A 17372-nucleotide genomic window follows, 5' to 3' on the forward strand; every position below is an offset into this window, starting at 1 on the left:
CTCCTCAGCACTGACCATATGTTCTGCCACTGTGCTGAACACATTATACAGATTGTTCAATTTTTCATAAAAATCTTGTTAGTTAATTCAATATTTTACACATAAGGAAACTGAAGCACAGAAAAATTAAATAAAACTTGTCCCACACAGGACATCAACCCAAAGAGCCTAGTTCCAGAAACTGTGCCCTTAATAGCCTAATTTATTCATGCTGATATCTGTACATCAGCCCGAGGATGCCAACATTTGGGCCCAGGTAAAGAAGGCAAGGAAAGGAAGTAATATTTGAGCATGTATTATCTGTTTCTTATGTGAGAGCCACTTTATATTCATTATTTTGCTTACTTGTCAAAAATAATCCTGTGAAGCTCTGAGATTAAGTGACTTGCTCATTATTAAGTGGCTAAAAGGGGAGTCTGTATTTGAACCCACATATTCCTGGCTGCAAAACAGGAATTCTACTTTTTTAGTGTTTCCTTGTGTGTTTTTTGTTTGTTTGTTTTTAAAGCGCTAAACGAATCACATGAAGGACAAAAGGAAAATCCCTGGAACTTATTTGAAAGTTTAGCTAAAATGATTGAAATAACTTGAGATGGATGTACTTAACTTGGTGCTAGTCTTCATAACTCCTCCTTCTCCCTCAAAAAAGTCATTTTCCTACCTCAAAGTTATAAGGATATACTCCTATGTTTTACTTAGAAAGTTTCAGGTTTTACATTTAAGTCTATAATACGTCTCAAATTAATTTTTGTCAATGGTGTGAAGTAGGGGTGTCAAGTTTTTCTATAGGCTTATTCAGATGCTCTAACAAAATCTAACCAACCAAATATATGTAAATCCATTTCTGCACATTATTTTGTTCCATTTGTCCAGTTGTTATCTTTATACCAATACCATACTGTCTTTATTACTGTAACTTTTTAGTATGACTCAAAATAAGATGGTTGAAAACCTCTACCTTTTTTCCTTGTTTTTGAGATTGTTTTAGTTATTAATAGTCCTTTACATCCCCAGATAGATTTTTAAATTGATTTGTCAATTTCTATTAAAAAAGCCTGTTGAGATTTTAATTTGAGATTGTGTTAAATCTGGAGATCAATCTGGGGAGAATGGACATCTTGACTATACTAAGTTTACTGACCTAAGAACATAGTATGTATCTTTATATCTCTGTATTTCTTTACAGCTTTATCAATTTCTATCAAATATTTTATATAGTCTTTAGTATACAAATGTTATTCTTGTTAAAGATATTTCTAAATGTTTTTGACATCATTGCAACATTTTTTAGTTTTATTTTTCCATTGTTAGTTGCTAGTACATAGAAATTTTATTTAGTTTTCTATATTGACATTGTATCCTGCAACTTTAATAAATTTGCTTATTAATTCTATTAATTGTCTTATAGATTCATTAGGACTTTTGTGTAAACAATTATACTGTCTGAAAATAAAGATAGTTTTACTTTTTCCTTTCCAATCTTTTAGTATTTCTTTTATTTATTTTCTTACCTTATTGCACTTGCTAGGACTTCTAGCATAATATTGAATGAAATTGTTAAGAGCAGTCATCCTTGCCTTGTGCTTGATCTTACAGGGGAAGCATTAATTCTGTAGGTTTTTCACAAACACTGTTAACCAAATTGAGGAAGTTTTTTTCTTTATTACAGTTTGTTACGTTTTTACTGGGAATTATTATAAATCATTGCTGTATTTTGCCAAATACTTTCTTTTCCAACTTGTTCAGTTGATCAGATGCTTTCTTTCCTTTATGTTATTAATGTGGTTACATACATTGACAGATATATTAATAAAATTTAAACAAATCTTACATTTCTGAAATCAACCCCACTTGGTCATTACACATCATCCTTTTCACTTGATTTGCTCAAGTTTTAGAAGATATTTTTCTCTATTCATAAGAAATATTATAATTTTTAAAAAATATCTTTATTAGATTTTTCTCTCAGAGTTACGCTGGCCTTAAAAAACAAATTGTAAATGCTCCGTCTTTTATTATTTTCTGAAAGATATTGTGTAAGATTGAGAATACTTCTTCCTTAAACATCAGATAAAATGCACCAGTGAGTCCATTCATACCTTAAGTATTCTTTACGGGGTAGTTATCCAGCTATTCTATTTCTTTATGAAAGTTGTATGAAATTTATAGAAATAATGTTCATATTCCTTTTGTTATCCTTTTTCATTCTCAATATTTCTGATTTATGATTTCTATTTTTCTTAATCAATCATCCTAGAGGTGACTTTTGACTTTGCTAATTTTCTCCATTTTTGTCTTTTTAGCATGAATTTCTGCTCTTGTCTTCATTACTTCCTTTCTTTTATTTAATTTGGGTTTAATAGCTTCTCTTTCTACCTCTTTAAGGTGGGAAATGAGATCATTGAGTTTTACATCTTTTTTTTCCCCCCTTTTCCAATATAAACACATAAAGCTATATATGTCCATCTAGCATGCTCTAAGAACATCTCACAAATTTGAATATGTTTTATTTTTATCACTCAGATCAAAATATTTTATAACTTATTTTGTTATCCTTAATCGAATTTGTTATATAAAAATGTGATGCTCAATTTCTGGATTTTTAATTTATTTTTAATTTTTAGTTTTTATTAAAGTTCTGGGATACATGTGCAGAACGTGGTTTGTTACATAGGTCTACACATGCCAAGGCAGTTTGCTGCACCTATCAACCCATCCACATTAGATATTTCTCCTAAAGCTATCCCTCCCCTACTCCCCAACCCCCAACAGGCCCTGGTGTATGATGTTCCCCTCTCTGTGTCCATGTGTTCTCATTGTTCAACTCCCACTTATGAGTGAGAACATGGGGTGTTTTTCTGTTCCTGTGTTACTTTGCTGAGAATGATGGTTTCCAGCTTCATCTATGTCCCTTAAAAGGACATGAACTCATCCTATTTTATGGCTGCATTGTATTCTATGGTGTATATGTACCACATTTTCTTTATCCAGTCTATCACTGATGGGCATTCGGGTTGGTTCCAAGTCTTTGCTATTGTGAACAGTGCTGCAATAAACATACGTGTGCACGTGTCTTTATAGTAGAATGGTTTATACTGTTTTGTGTACATACCCAGGAATGGGATTGCTAGGTCAAATGGTATTTCTGGTTCTAGATCCTTGAGGAATTGCCATACTGTCTTCCACAATGGCTGAACTAATTTACACTCCCACCAACAGTGTAAAAGCATTCTTGTTTCTCCACATCCTCTTCAGCATCTGCTATTTCCTGACTTTTTAATGATCGCCATTCTAACTGGTGTGAGATGGTATCTTACTGCGGTTTTGACAATTGCTACAAAGAGAATAAAATACCTAGGAATACAACTTACAAGGGATGTAAAGGACCTCTTCAAGAACTACAAACCACTGCTCAAGGAAATAAGAGAGGGCACAAACAAATGGAAAAGCATTCCCTGCTCATGGATAGGAAAAATCAGTAGTGTGAAAATGGCCATATTGCGCAAAGTAATTTGTAGATTCAATGCTATCCCCATCGAGCTACCACTGACTTTCTTCACAGAATTAGGAAAAAAAACTACCTTAAATTTCATATGCAACCAAAAAAGAGCTCATATAGCGAATACAATCCTAAGCAAAAGAATAAAGCTGGAGGCATCACGCTACCTGACTTCAAACTGTACTTCAAGGCTACAGTAGCCAAAACAGCACAGTACTGGCACCAAAACAGATACATAGACCAATGGAACAGAACAGAGTCCTCAGAAATAATGCCGCACATCTACAACCATCTGATCTTTGACAAACCTGACAAAAACAAGCAATAGAGAAAGGATGCCCTATTTAATAAATAGTGTTGGGAAAACTGGCTAGCCATATGCAGAAAACTGAAACTAGATCCCTTTCTTTCACCTTATACAAAAATTAACTCAGGATGGATTAAAGACTTAAAACATAAGACCTAAAACCATAAAAATCCTAGAAGAAAACCTAGATGATACCAGGACATAGGCATGGGCAAAGACTTCATGACAAAAACACCAAAAGCAATGGCAACGAAAGCCAAAATTGACTAATGGGATCTAATTAAACTAAAGAGCTTTTGCACAGCAAAAGAAACTATCATCAGAGTGAACAGGCAACCTACAGAATGGGAGAAAATTTTTGCAATCTATCCATCTGACAAAGGGCTAATACCCAGAATCTACAAAGAACTTAAACAAATTTACAAGAAAAAAACAACCCCATCAAAAAGTGGGCAAAAGATATGAACAGACACTTCTCAAAAGAAGATATTTATGTGGCCAACAAAGATATGAAAAAAAGCTCACCATCACTGGTCATTGGGATTTTACATTTTTTAAATAGCTTATTGTTATTTCTAATTTAATTCCTTTGTTATCAGAGCACATACTACAAAAAAAAATTAAGTCTCTTGTGTTTTACTTAGATGTAGTTCATTTGAGACCATGATATGGTCTATTTTGGTGAACTTCCATGTGTACTTTACAACAATGTGTATTTTGTTGTTATAGTAGTCTATTAACGGCAAGTTAAATTAGGTTTATAATAACCTTGTTCTAATCTTCTATATCGTTACTGATTTACAAATTATCTATTTGTCCTGTGAATTACTCTAAGAAATACGCTAACATTCTCGATTAGGATTGTGGGTTTTTCTGCTCCTTGTTTTTGTTTTTCACTTCTTTTCTATGTGTATTTTGAAGCATTGTTATTGGTTGCATACAATTTTAGAATTGTTATTTCTTTCTGGGAGGCCAAGCCGGGCAGATCACAAGGTCAAAAGTTTGAGACCAGCCTGGCCAACATGGTGAAACCCTGTCTCTACTAAAAATATAAAAATTAGCCAGGCATGGTGGCAGGCACCTGTAATCCCAGCTACTTGGGAGGCAGAGGCAGGAGAATTGCTTGAACCGAGGAGGCGGAGGTTGCAGTAAGCTGAGATCACACCACTGCAATCCAGCCTGGGAAACAGAGTAAGATTCTGTCTCAAAAAGAAAAACATAAAAAGAATTGTTATTACTTTCTAACGAGTTGACACTCTTAATATGAAGTGTCTGTCTATGTTTCTGATAACATTCGTAAGACTGATGGCTATTTAATCTGATAGTAGTATGACAACAAGAATTTCCCTGAGCTTAATGTCTTTATGGTAAATCTTTTTCTATACTATTATTTTCAACTCATCTCTTTCTTCATATTTATAGGGAGTCTCTCTCATAGATAAATGTTGATTCTTGTTGCCACTTGTTAAAGAATAAGTTTAACAATCACTATCTCTTATTTGGACTCTTTAGACTATTTACATTCAATTTATTTGTTTATGTTGTTAGATTTAAGGACACATCTTGTTATTTTACCCATCTATTTCTATCCTTCCCTTAGTCTACTTGCCTCCTTTTGGGGAAAGTCTTTATTTTTTATTATTTTAAATATTCCCTTTCATTAGCTTCACTAGATTTTGTGTTCACTAGATTTTGTGTATACTTCTCTGTATTATTTTGGAGGTTCTTCTAGAGATTATGAGTCCTTAAACAATCATACTATAGAGTTATCACTTTATATAGCATATACAAACTTTGCAAAAATATAATTCTATTTATTGCCTTTCTTTGAGGTATAGGTATATGTGTACTATACACACACACACACTAATATATATATACACACACACATACATATACTCTTTATATATACTAATATATACTTATATAGTTCCCCCAATACAAGTTTTTATTTTGGCTTTAAATAATCAGTTGCCTTTTTTAAAAATAAAGAACAGTTTAAAAATAGACTTTTTACCTATTCATTTAAAATTTTTAATCCTGTTTATCCATATACTTATAATTTTTGTTGATCTTTTTCCTGAAGATCTGAGTTTTCATTTGGTATGATTTTTCATCAGCCCAAAGAACTTTCTTCAGCATATATCATAGTATAGACCTTTTGGTGAAGAATTAACTCAGCTCTCCTTTAACTAAAAATGTTATGTCACTCTCAATTTTAAAAAATGTTTTTGCTGAATATAAAATTCTACGTTGACTTTCTTTACACACTTAAAAATGCCATTTTACTGTCTTCTAAATGCTATTGTTTCCAATTAGGAATCAGAGACCATTCATATCATTTTCCCTGGTGTGAAATATGTTATTTTTCTCTAAGATTTTCTCCTTTTCTTTGGTTCTCAACAGTTTCATTATGATGTGCATAAGTGCCTCTTTTTTTTTTTTTTTTTTGTATGTATCTGGCTTTGTGTTCACTAAGATTTTTGGGTCCATAGGTTAACAATTTTCACCAAATTTGGAAATTTTCAGCCATTAATTATTTAAATAATTTTTCTGTCCATGTGGTTTTTCTTTTTCTATGATTTGAAAGTTTGAGGATCACTCAAGGCCATGAGATTGAGACTGGCCTAGGCAACATAGCAAGATCCCTTCTCTACATTGTTTTAAAATTATTATTAGTCAGGCCTGATGGTATACACCTATGGTCTTGTCTATTCATGAGGCTGAGATGGGAGGATTCAAGGCTATAGGGAGCTGATTGTGACAGAGTGAGACTTCACCTCTAAAGAAAAAAAGAGAGTATTCCTTTCCAAAAGGATCACAGCCCTGTGCCAACTGCTCCCCAATAGCTAGAAAGTTATCTTACATATTTCATTGATTTTTATAGTTACTGATGATAGGAAAGCATGTTCAATGTGAGTTACTCCACCATGCCCAAAAGTAGACTTCTGTACTTTTCAATGAAAATAAGTAAAAGTTTTATATGCTCACTGTAGAAACTTTAGAAAATATAAGGGAAGGATGAACAACAAAATCACAAGTCCAGGACAGAATAAAGGGATCTAGCACCTTGCAGTAACAGGACTTTCTACTCTTCAGAGCTAATGTCATCAACCTAGTGATCTAGTCTCTTCTGGGCACACACACATTTTAACAGTACTCTAATGATTCCATATAAACAAATGTTTATCTTCCTATTTTTCACTTAACATGATAAGAAACTTTTCCATGACATTCAGTATCTTTTGAAAACATTGTTTTTTTATGGCTACATATGTTCTGTCGTTTCCACTGGACATAAGTTAACCACTTTTGGCATGCATTCCATTCCCACATTTTTAATATTTATAAATAAAGTTGTATTGAACATATCTGTACATAAATAGTCACATGCATTTCTGACTTTTCCCCCAAGAATAAAAATTACTGTGTCAAAGAGTATGAACTTTACTTAGGCTCTCTACATTATTCTTCCAAATTACTTTCCATATTGATTCTTTATGGCATAGATATAACTCAAACTCCTCTTCAGTGCTACATTAATGTTTATTTTTCTGCATTCTCGCCAAATCTAAACATACTATTTTTAAATCTTTTTGAATTTTATAGCTAACATGCTTCTTTATTCGTATCCCAATTTACCTTAATTTATGTACCAGTGAGGCTGCATATTTTTGACTATGGTTATTCACATTTCTTCTGCATCCTGCCTTTTTTGTACCTTTAGCTCAAGATGAATAAGAATGTAGTGATTTTTTTCCCTGAATGATTCATATGTGTAATTATTTCCCTTAATGATTCATGTGTAATTATTTTTAAAGTAATTTGTATTTAATTTTAAATTAATGTGTAATTTTAAAAATAATTTATAATATGATTCATTATTTTTAAAAATCCTTTGCCAGAAAAGTTCTGATATTTGACAAGTTCAATTTATTTATATATGTAATTTATACTTACCATTTATAATTGTAAATAATTTTTATATAAAAATTATACACATTTATAATTATATATAATTTTTATATATAAATTATAGACATTTGTAAATGTCTATAATTATCAATTATTTGTATATATACTTATAAATTATATTTATTTGTACATATAATTTATTTATAAATAACATACATATAAATTTGTAAGTATCTATCTATCTATATATAGAGAGACAGACAGAGAGTTTCTCTTCTTAGGGAGCTCACGGTGAAACAGGACAGTCAATACTGCCTGCAAATAACTGCAGTGCCCACAAAGAATAATAAATAAGGAAACTCAAATGAACTGCTATGGCAATTCAGATAAGAAAGAGAACGTTTCCAGCTAAAATAAGCAGGAAATGCTGCAAAAGAGATGTTGCTTTGTAGCTATGCCTGTATGTATGAATGAAAACAGTGGATCACAACCTTTTTTTTTTTTTCCACTTTTATTTTAGGTTCATGAGTACATGTGCAGGTTTGTTATATAGGTAAACTCATGTCACAGGGGTTTGCTGTACAGAGTATTTCATCACCTAGGTGCTAAACCTAGTTATTTTTTTCTGCTTCTCCCCTTCCTCCCCCAGTCTTTCACCCTCTGGTAGGCCCCAGTGTCTATCATTCTCCTCTTTGTGTCTATGTGTGCTCATCATTCAGCTCCCACTTATAAGAGAAAACATGCAGCAGTTGTTTTTCTGTTCTTGCATTAATTTGCTAAGGATAATGGTCTTCAGCTCCATCCATGTTGTCACAAAGTACATCATCTTGTTCTTTTTATGACTTCACCGTATTCCATGGTGTATACGTACCATGTTTTCTTTATCCAATCTGTCATTGATCACAAACTTTAAGGTACATCACTGTCACATGAAGGCCTTGTTTAAATAGACATTGCTGGTCTAAGGTGGGGCCTGAGAATTAGCATTTCCAACACACTCCCAGCACCAGTCAGACCCCTGACTCTGAGAACAATTAAACAAAGAAAACTTGGGAAGAACGCGTTAAGTATTTCTAAGAGAGAAAGCAAAAGTATTACATAAGCGAAAAAGAATTCGTAGTGAAAAACAGTCTGAACGAAAATTAGAGGGTTTGCTTGTTTTGAGAAAGGGTCTCACTCTGTTGCCCACAATGACATGCAGTGGCATGATCATAGCTCACTCACATAGCAGTCTCAAACTTCTGGGCTCACACTTGAGCCTCAGCCTCCTGAGTAGCTGGGACTATGGACACATGTAACCATGCCAGCTGAAAATGTGAATGTGTCCTGAGACAACCACAGCAAACACAGCACTTTAGGGTTCTTTTCCCTCCCTAAATTATAAAAATCTATAGGGAATCAAAAGGATTCTACAAATCTCCAAGTACTATGTTTTATCCCAGGTTTATATACAACATAAGTCAATTCGCAGCAAAATGAAAGAAGTATGTCTCATCATCAGTAATTTTTGGCCACATGGAAGTTCATCCTATACTAACACTTTTTTTAATCCAGTCACCTTTCAGTGTTTAACTTAAATTATTTTAAAATTAAATTTTATTTATTTATTCTTATTTTTATTTTTTTTTTTATTTTTGAGACAGAGTCTCGCTCTGTCGGCCAGGCTGGAATGCAGTGGCACGATATCCCCTCACTGCAAGCTCTGCCTCCCGGGTTCACGCCATTCTCCTGCCTCAGTCTCCCGAGTAGCTGGGACTACAGACGCCTGCCACCACGCCTGGCTAATTTTTTTTTTTTTTTTTTTTTGTATTTTTAGTAGAGACAGGGTTTCACCGTGTTAGCCAGGATGGTCTTGAACTCCTGACCTCATGATCTGCCCACCTCAGCCTCCCAAAGGGCTGGGATTGGATGTGAGGGCAATCTGGCTGCGACATCTGGCACCCCATTGATCACAGGGTTGATTCTGCTCATCTGGCTGGCTAGGTGGGTGTCCGCTTCCTCCCTCACCGCTCCATGTGCGTCCCTCCCGAAACTGCCCTGCCAGAACCTCCAAAACAAGCTCTCTAGGTCCAAAATGCTGGGATTACAGGCATGAGCCACCGTGCCCGGCCAAAATTAACTTCATTTTTAAATGCACTACACTAAGTACATAATAGGTGAAATTTTCTCTGAATTAAAAGGTACCTGTAAAAATCAATAGCATGAAAATAAAACTTTATTATTAAATTTTAATTTGATATCATTGCTGATAATAGCTTCTAAGCCTGAAGTCTGGCCAATCTTTGCTTAAAAGGACACATTAAGAGAAATCAGACAGAAGTTTTCCCTTATAAAATACAAAATGCCTAGTTAAATTTGAACTTCACATAAACAACAGGTACTTTTTATGTACAAGTATGCCCTATGCACTATTTGGGACACACTTACCCTAGAAGCGTATTTATTATTTATCTGAAATTCAAATTTTACTCGATGTCCTGCATTTTTATTTGCTAAATTTGGCAACCCTGGAAAGAGATTAACACTACGTACTGGCATGACACCGATCATTTCTCCTAGACACATTCAGAAATGCAGAAAGAGAATTGTAAAGAAAATCATTGTAGGGCCGGGCGCGGTGGCTCAAGCCTGTAATCCCAGCACTTTGGGAGGCCGAGACGGGCGGATCACGAGGTCAGGAGATCGAGACCATCCTGGCTAACACGGTGAAACCCCGTCTCTACTAAAAAATACAAAAAACTAGCCGGGCGAGGTGGCGGGCGCCTGTAGTCCCAGCTACTCGGGAGGCTGAGGCAGGAGAATGGCGTAAATCCGGGAGGCGGAGCTTGCAGTGAGCTGAGATCCAGCCACTGCACTCCAGCCCGGACGACAGAGCCAGACTCCGTCTCAAAAAAAAAAAAAAAAAAAAAAAAAAAAAAAAAGAAAATCATTGTCTTATGATGTGTCCTAGTATTATTTAATGCCTTGTGTAGGTACCAACTAAAGTGGAGAGGGTACCTCCAGGGATAAGGAAGCGTCCTTCACTTTGTAAAATGCTGTCTTTAAACATGGATGGAAAACAGAGAATAGATTTTCAGAGGATCTTGGACTCTCCATAGGCAGGGTTGGCATCTCTGCTTTGAAAATATCAACTGATCTAACTTTTACATACCAGAGGAGAATCTAAATCCCTCTGGCGACCCTAAAGGGGGTTTCAGGAAAGAAGGAAATGGGAGATTAGTAAATCCTCAAGCAATTAGTTTGACTAATGGGGAAACTTTACATACAAATGGCTGGGCTTTCAAACCAGCTTTCTTTAAGATAACCATCAAATTCCTAGATTTCAACTGAGGTTAATAAAAATAAAAAATAAAAATAAAAATAAAAAGTGTTCCTGTTTGCCTGCAAACTTTTTTCCTTTCTGAGTTAATATTAATTCCTTATCATCAAAATGCCTACCAATGAATACTTTCTCATAAACAATACGCAACCTAAGAAACGCATATGGTTATGCTCCAATTTGTATTACATATTGTTGTGTCTGAGTGGCAATGCCCCTCCAATTAGCGTCTCAGATTTGTGTGCTTTTTCTCCTACAAAAGGAGACTGAAAGAAAGCATGGTGCCTGGTAAAATGGATGGCAGAAGTAAAGATTACAACGTATATCCATTCTCTGAGTACCCAGAATGTTGACTTTTTCGGAGCCATCAGATCTCTTTACCTCCTTGCCTGGATCATTTAAAGCTCTGGAAAGTCTGAGCAGGTTGTATGATTGAGAATTAAATAAGAGGGACAGGGGCAGATTGTCAACAAGCGCTAAAGGTACTTCAACTAAAAGTTAAGTGAGGGTTATCTGTAAGGGACTGAATTAACGACCCCTGATCTAAGCAGGGTACACTTGGAGTAAACTAATAGATTACATAGCCATCACATAAACACACCAAAAAGTAAAAAAATAAAAGAAATATTGATAACATCATGGCAGATGATTTACACTAGCCAGTAAATGTAGATGATACATCACTCCCACTTTACTGGGGCTGAAACTGAGGCAAGGAAAAGCAGTGACTTATCCTAGTTCTATTGCTTCCAAATCCTGCCCCACAGTAAATAGAAAAGATGGGAAAGACAGCCGGGCGTGGTGATTCACGCCTGTAATCCCAGCACTTTGGGAGGCCGAGGCAGGCGGATCACCTCACATCAGAAGTAGAGACCAGCCTGATCAACATGGAGAAATCCCGTCTTTATTGAAAACACAAAATTAGCCAGGGGTGGTGGCGCATGCCTGTAATCCCAGCTACTTGGGAGGCTGAGGCAGGAGAATCGCTTGAACTCGGGAGGCGGATGTTGCAGTGAGCCGAGATCACACCACTGCACTCCAGCCTGGGCAACATGAGTGAAAGCCCGTCTCAAACAAACAAACAAACAAACAAAAGATGGTAAAGACAGTGTCTAGCCCCAGGCTGTTTTCAAAAGCCAGACTTCTTGGCCATTCTCCTCATAGTGGAGACGGAAGGCTAAGCTTGGTGACACAAGCTGCTTCAATGACAACCTGCTTTGTTCTTGTGGCATACTCAACAAGAAATCCTCTGATGGCAATTTGGCTTTCCCTGCAACCATTCAGATGCCAGAAATTGGGGAGTTGTGCCACCACGAGACTCTTAGTCTGCAAAGCAGTGATAAGCTTGCAACATTCTGAGCTTGCAACAATGAAGACTAGATCTTGGATCATGTTGATCAAAGGCTGGTTTTGTCAGAGGTGTGTGAACCGGAGCAACTCCATCTTGAATAGGGGCTGGGTCAAATAAGGCTGAGACCTACTGGGCTGCACTCCCAAAAGGTTAGGCATTCTAAGTCACAGGATGAGATAGGAGGTCAGCACAAAATACAGGTCACAAAGACCTTACTGATAAAACAGTATGCGGTAAAGGAGCTGGCCAAAACCAAGGCGGCAATGAAAGTGACATCTGATCATCCTCACTGCTGATTATAAGCTATCATAATTCATTAGCATGCTAAGAAACACTCCCACCAGCATCATGATTGGTTACGGATGCCATGGCAATGTCTGAAAGTTACCCTATATGGTCTAAAAAAGTGGGGACGCCTCAGTTCTTTGAATTGCCCATCCCTTTCCCAGAAAACTCATTAAAAATCCCTTGTTTAGCATATAATCAAGAGATAATCATAAAAATAGTTAACCAGCAGCCCTCAGGGCTGCTCTGCCTACGGAGTAGCCATTCTCTTGTTTCTTTACTTCTCTAAAAACTTGCTTTCACTTTATGGATTTGCCTCCAATTCTTTCTTGTGTGAGATCCTAGAACCTCCCTTGGGGTCTGGATTGGGATCCCTTTCAGGTAACAGTTTCTCCTCTTCCTGGCCTGCCCTATAGACAACATACGGGGGCTTTCTTGCTCATGCATTCTCTTTTTTCTTCCTCTCTCTTTGCAGAACAGGAAGACTGAGGAATAGATTTGAGAGTGGGAAAAGCCTTGTTTTGTGCCCAGCCCATCCAAATACATCTTTGCCCTCAGGGGTGTTAATTTCCAGGAAAAAAACTCAATTTGTAAGAGGCTTTTTCTTTTTTTTTTTTTTTTTAGGCAGAGTCTCGCTCTGTCACCCAGGCTGGAGTGCAGTGGTCGGATCTCAGCTCACTGCAAGCTCCGCCTCCCGGGTTCACGCCATTCTCCTGCCTCAGCCTCCCGAGTAGCTGGGACTACAGGCGCCCGCCACCTCGCCCGGCTAGTTTTTTGTATTTTTTAGTAGAGACGGAGTTTCACCGTGTTAGCCAGGATGGTCTCGATCTCCTGACCTCATGATCCGCCCGTCTCGGCCTCCCAAAGAGCTGGGATTACAAGCTTGAGCCACCGCGCCCGGCCTGTAAGTGGCTTTTAAATGCTTCTTATACCCTTTCTTTCAGATTCTAGATTACGACATCCCCATGGGTACCAGCAGAGAACAAGGACCATGAATATTCCACATCTGTCTGAAACCTTTATCAAGCAGAGGTCAAGAACAGGTCTTTCCTTTTCAAAATTCAAGGCAAGTGTTCAAAATTTTCAAACACGTAGATTTTTAAAGCAACAAAATTAAGACTGTCTTACCAACTAGAATTTCATGATTGTTCATTTATTCCATCACTTTATAAGCAGTTTTTCTATTATTTTATAAAGAGAACTGGAGTTGAATTAAGACTATCAACCTATACCTTGTATTGATGGAAGACAAGATTCGCGGTTTAAATATTTTTTTCTTAGTTTAGCTTATTAGTCTTTTCTAAATTATCCTAATCACCAAGTATTATACTTACCTATTCTGAAGTATTGAAAAGCATAAATAAGAATGAAAAGCAGCCCCAGGCAGCTTCTTGCATTACATCTGGGCAACTGCTGACATTCTAGGATCAAAAATTGAAACTAATATATCTACTTAGTCTGATAGGAGACAAGGCAGCCTTCATTCTGACTTCTGACCAACAGACAGGAAAGAGGAGTTTACTTTTGGTCTGAGGGGACTGCCCTGAGATCAAATTGTTCCCCAATAGGCTCCACGTTGCGATTTTCACTGTGTGAAGGGCTAGCGGGTCAACCCCAAGGTCCAACCAGGTGGTGACAGATAAGTGAGTTCCTCTAGGGACCCAACAAGTCCCTCCTGGCAACCCAGAAGACCTGGCCTGACTTTTGCTGGGATCTAGCCAGCCATTGCAGAGAGTGAGGCCATCCCTACTTTGTGTCAATCAACCCTTCTCTCAAGTTAATGTTTGTCTGCGGGATGCCAGCCAGAAAGATATCTCCGATTGGTTTTAGGGCTTATCTCAGGACTAACCTTGGGGACAGGCAGTCTCCAGGCTTTGAGGGATTTTCCTGTAAATTGCCTGGATAACAAACCCACAAAAACATCCAGCTTTCAGTTGAAACAATAACAACCACCAAAAACTGTTTTTCCTGCTTGGTTAGGAATTTTGCTGGTGGGGAAGGAGTTGCACATGCTAGTTTATTAAATGTTTGCAACAATCAGTATCTTAAGCTATACTATAAGGGCTACTTTCGGGGTGGTGGTGGTGGGGGTGGATCTAAGTCTTAGACTGAATGAATTGCCAGAGACTCGAAGCTAGAAATTGACCAAGGAAAGAGTTTCTTTAACCACCATCAGCTTCAAGCTGAGTCTCCTGGTATAAGGCTTTGGGATTCTAAAGACTCCATGCCCTGCAGGTGTGAGCAGCCACTGGCATACACAATGGTCCCATCCTTATGTTGCTATTTCTACTGGAGCCCTTTATTTTCTTCCAGCTCTTTGCTTCATTTCCTGTGCGATCTTGGGCAACTCTCTTAATTCCTTTGACTCTCACTTTCCTCAGCAGTGTAACCACAGTCCTTTCCCAGGTCACATGAATTTAAAAAGGAAATGACTACGCCCAAATGTGAGAGGCAGTGGAACCTGCTGTAGTGAAGAGTTTTGTACCTGGGAGTAGATTGGCAGCACTGGAATCCCATCTCTGTGACCTTGGGCAAGTGACCTAAAGATCCATTCCCTCAGTGGAGAAAAAAGAATTTGTATCTCATGGGACTGTTGTACCTTTGAAATAAGTTACTGTATTAAAGGGGCTTGAAATAATTCCTTGCACGCTTTATGTTAAGTTGCAATTATTTTGTTCTAAATAAAATCACCTTAGCACAATAAACAACACACGTTAGATGCCGAGTAATGGGCAGTGATGCCCCCTAGTCTTTTGTTTACAAATAGATGAGAATGAGAGCACCATTTCATGGGCCCATGGGCTAATGTGAATTTCATGCCAAACATGATATAACATGGCTTTGAGAAGCCAACAGAACAGCAACCCCAGACCCCCAGAGCACTATTTCAGCATCTTGCGGTAATTCTTCTCATCTTTCCAGGGCCTCCACAGAGGCTCAGCTGCCCTGAAGGCAGAGGCAGGGCTAGCCTGAAGCCTAGGAAATGCCTGTGTAACTCAAGGGAGGCACAGCCAGGGATTCAACTGTGTAGGTCTGGGCTTCTGGAAGAGTTACTCCTCACCTCACTCCCCAGGGTCAAACTCAAAAAAAGCTTCACACAAAAAAGCAATTTACTTAGCCAGTCATTTTCTAGATTTGCTCAGCAATTATTTCAGCTATTTGTGTTTAAATGAGAGTTTTCTCCGTTCCTGCCCAGTGTCTTTCTGCTTCATTGGACGCGGAAGCCTTGGCAGCATTTTCCCTCCTGATAGCTGAACTTTCGCCATCACGGAGGCTGGGGAAAGTGGGAGAGCGGCTAAGGAAAAGCAAAAGTTGCAGGTTCTGAGAGTTTCTGAGACCATAAGGGCAGTGGTTAAAAAAATGGAGAATGGGCCGCAGAGTCACCTGCATGGAAGTCTAATAAGAGTAGATATTTGTGGCACTTTTCCTAGAGTTTCTGACTCAGTAGGTTTGGGGCAGGGGCAGTGATGTGGTGATAAATACTTAGCAACCAGCTCTCTGGAAAAATACATAAATAGCCCTGATTGGGGAATTTTCAGATTCCCTAGTACCAATACTCCCATCATGACCAGTTTCAAGCTACTAATTTGATGTCACTGAACCAAGTGGGGAAAAGATGTGCGCAGTAAGCTCTTCTGAGCTGGTAAGAGCTGGTTCCTGGACACCAGTGGGTCAAGGCCAGGAATCTCATGTTTATTAACTTCTCCTGGGTGATTCTGACACAGTGAATACCGTAACAGGCTTTTTAGGAGTAGCAGAAATAGATATAGAAACGCACTGTAAGTGGCCGGGCGCGGTGGCTCACACCTGTAATCCCAGCACTTTGGGAGGCCGAGGTGGGCAGATCACCAGGTCAGGAGATCAAGACCATCCTGGCTAACACGGTGAAACCCTGTCTCTAGTAAAAATACAAAAAATTAGCCGGGCATGGTGTCAGGTGCCTGTAGTCCCAGCTACTCTGGAGGCTGAGGCAGGAGAATGGCGTGAGCCCAGAGGCAGAGCCTGCAGTGAGCCAAGATCACGCCACCCCAACCCGGGCGACAGAACGAGACTCCATCTCAAAAAATAAAAAATTTATAAAAAGCACTATAAGTTTGAGCCTAGAGCTGAGATTCATTTGTTTGGGGAAGTTGATACATATTCATGTGCCACCATCACCATTTTTTGTCATATTCATGTGTATGCTGTACTATCTGTTGCTTATTGCTTACTTTTAATCTACTCATTATTTTATCCTTTCCCTTAATTACATTGTATAAGAAACTATAATCACCACCTTAAGTGTAAAACTATTACTAGTAGCTATAAATAAAAAGCAAATGTAAAGAGATTATAATAAAAGCCATATTGTTAAATTCTAGTTATATACCATTTTCTCTCTAACGTTCTGAGCCTGAGGCCTGCTTTCCCTCTGTGAACAAATGTTGGAGTGGCATTAAAGTTCTATTACCACCAAATGGTGGCATTCTCCTTCAGATAATTAGATTGGAACGTAGTTGAAAAGGGAGTAAAGTTTTCTCTACAAAAAACAAGTTATATAAGGCAGGATATAAGCACAACTTAAAACATTTCCCATTACAGGGCAAGCCAAATAACAGAGCCTCAACCCTCTGAGCCTTCTTGAAAATGGGAAAGATCAAGGTTTATGGTGGTGATGATGAGGAGGATGACGGTAATGCTGATGAAGTTGATGATG

This window comes from Macaca thibetana, chromosome 20 (genome assembly GCF_024542745.1).
Source record: "Macaca thibetana thibetana isolate TM-01 chromosome 20, ASM2454274v1, whole genome shotgun sequence".
NCBI classification, from domain to species: Eukaryota; Metazoa; Chordata; class Mammalia; order Primates; family Cercopithecidae; genus Macaca; species Macaca thibetana.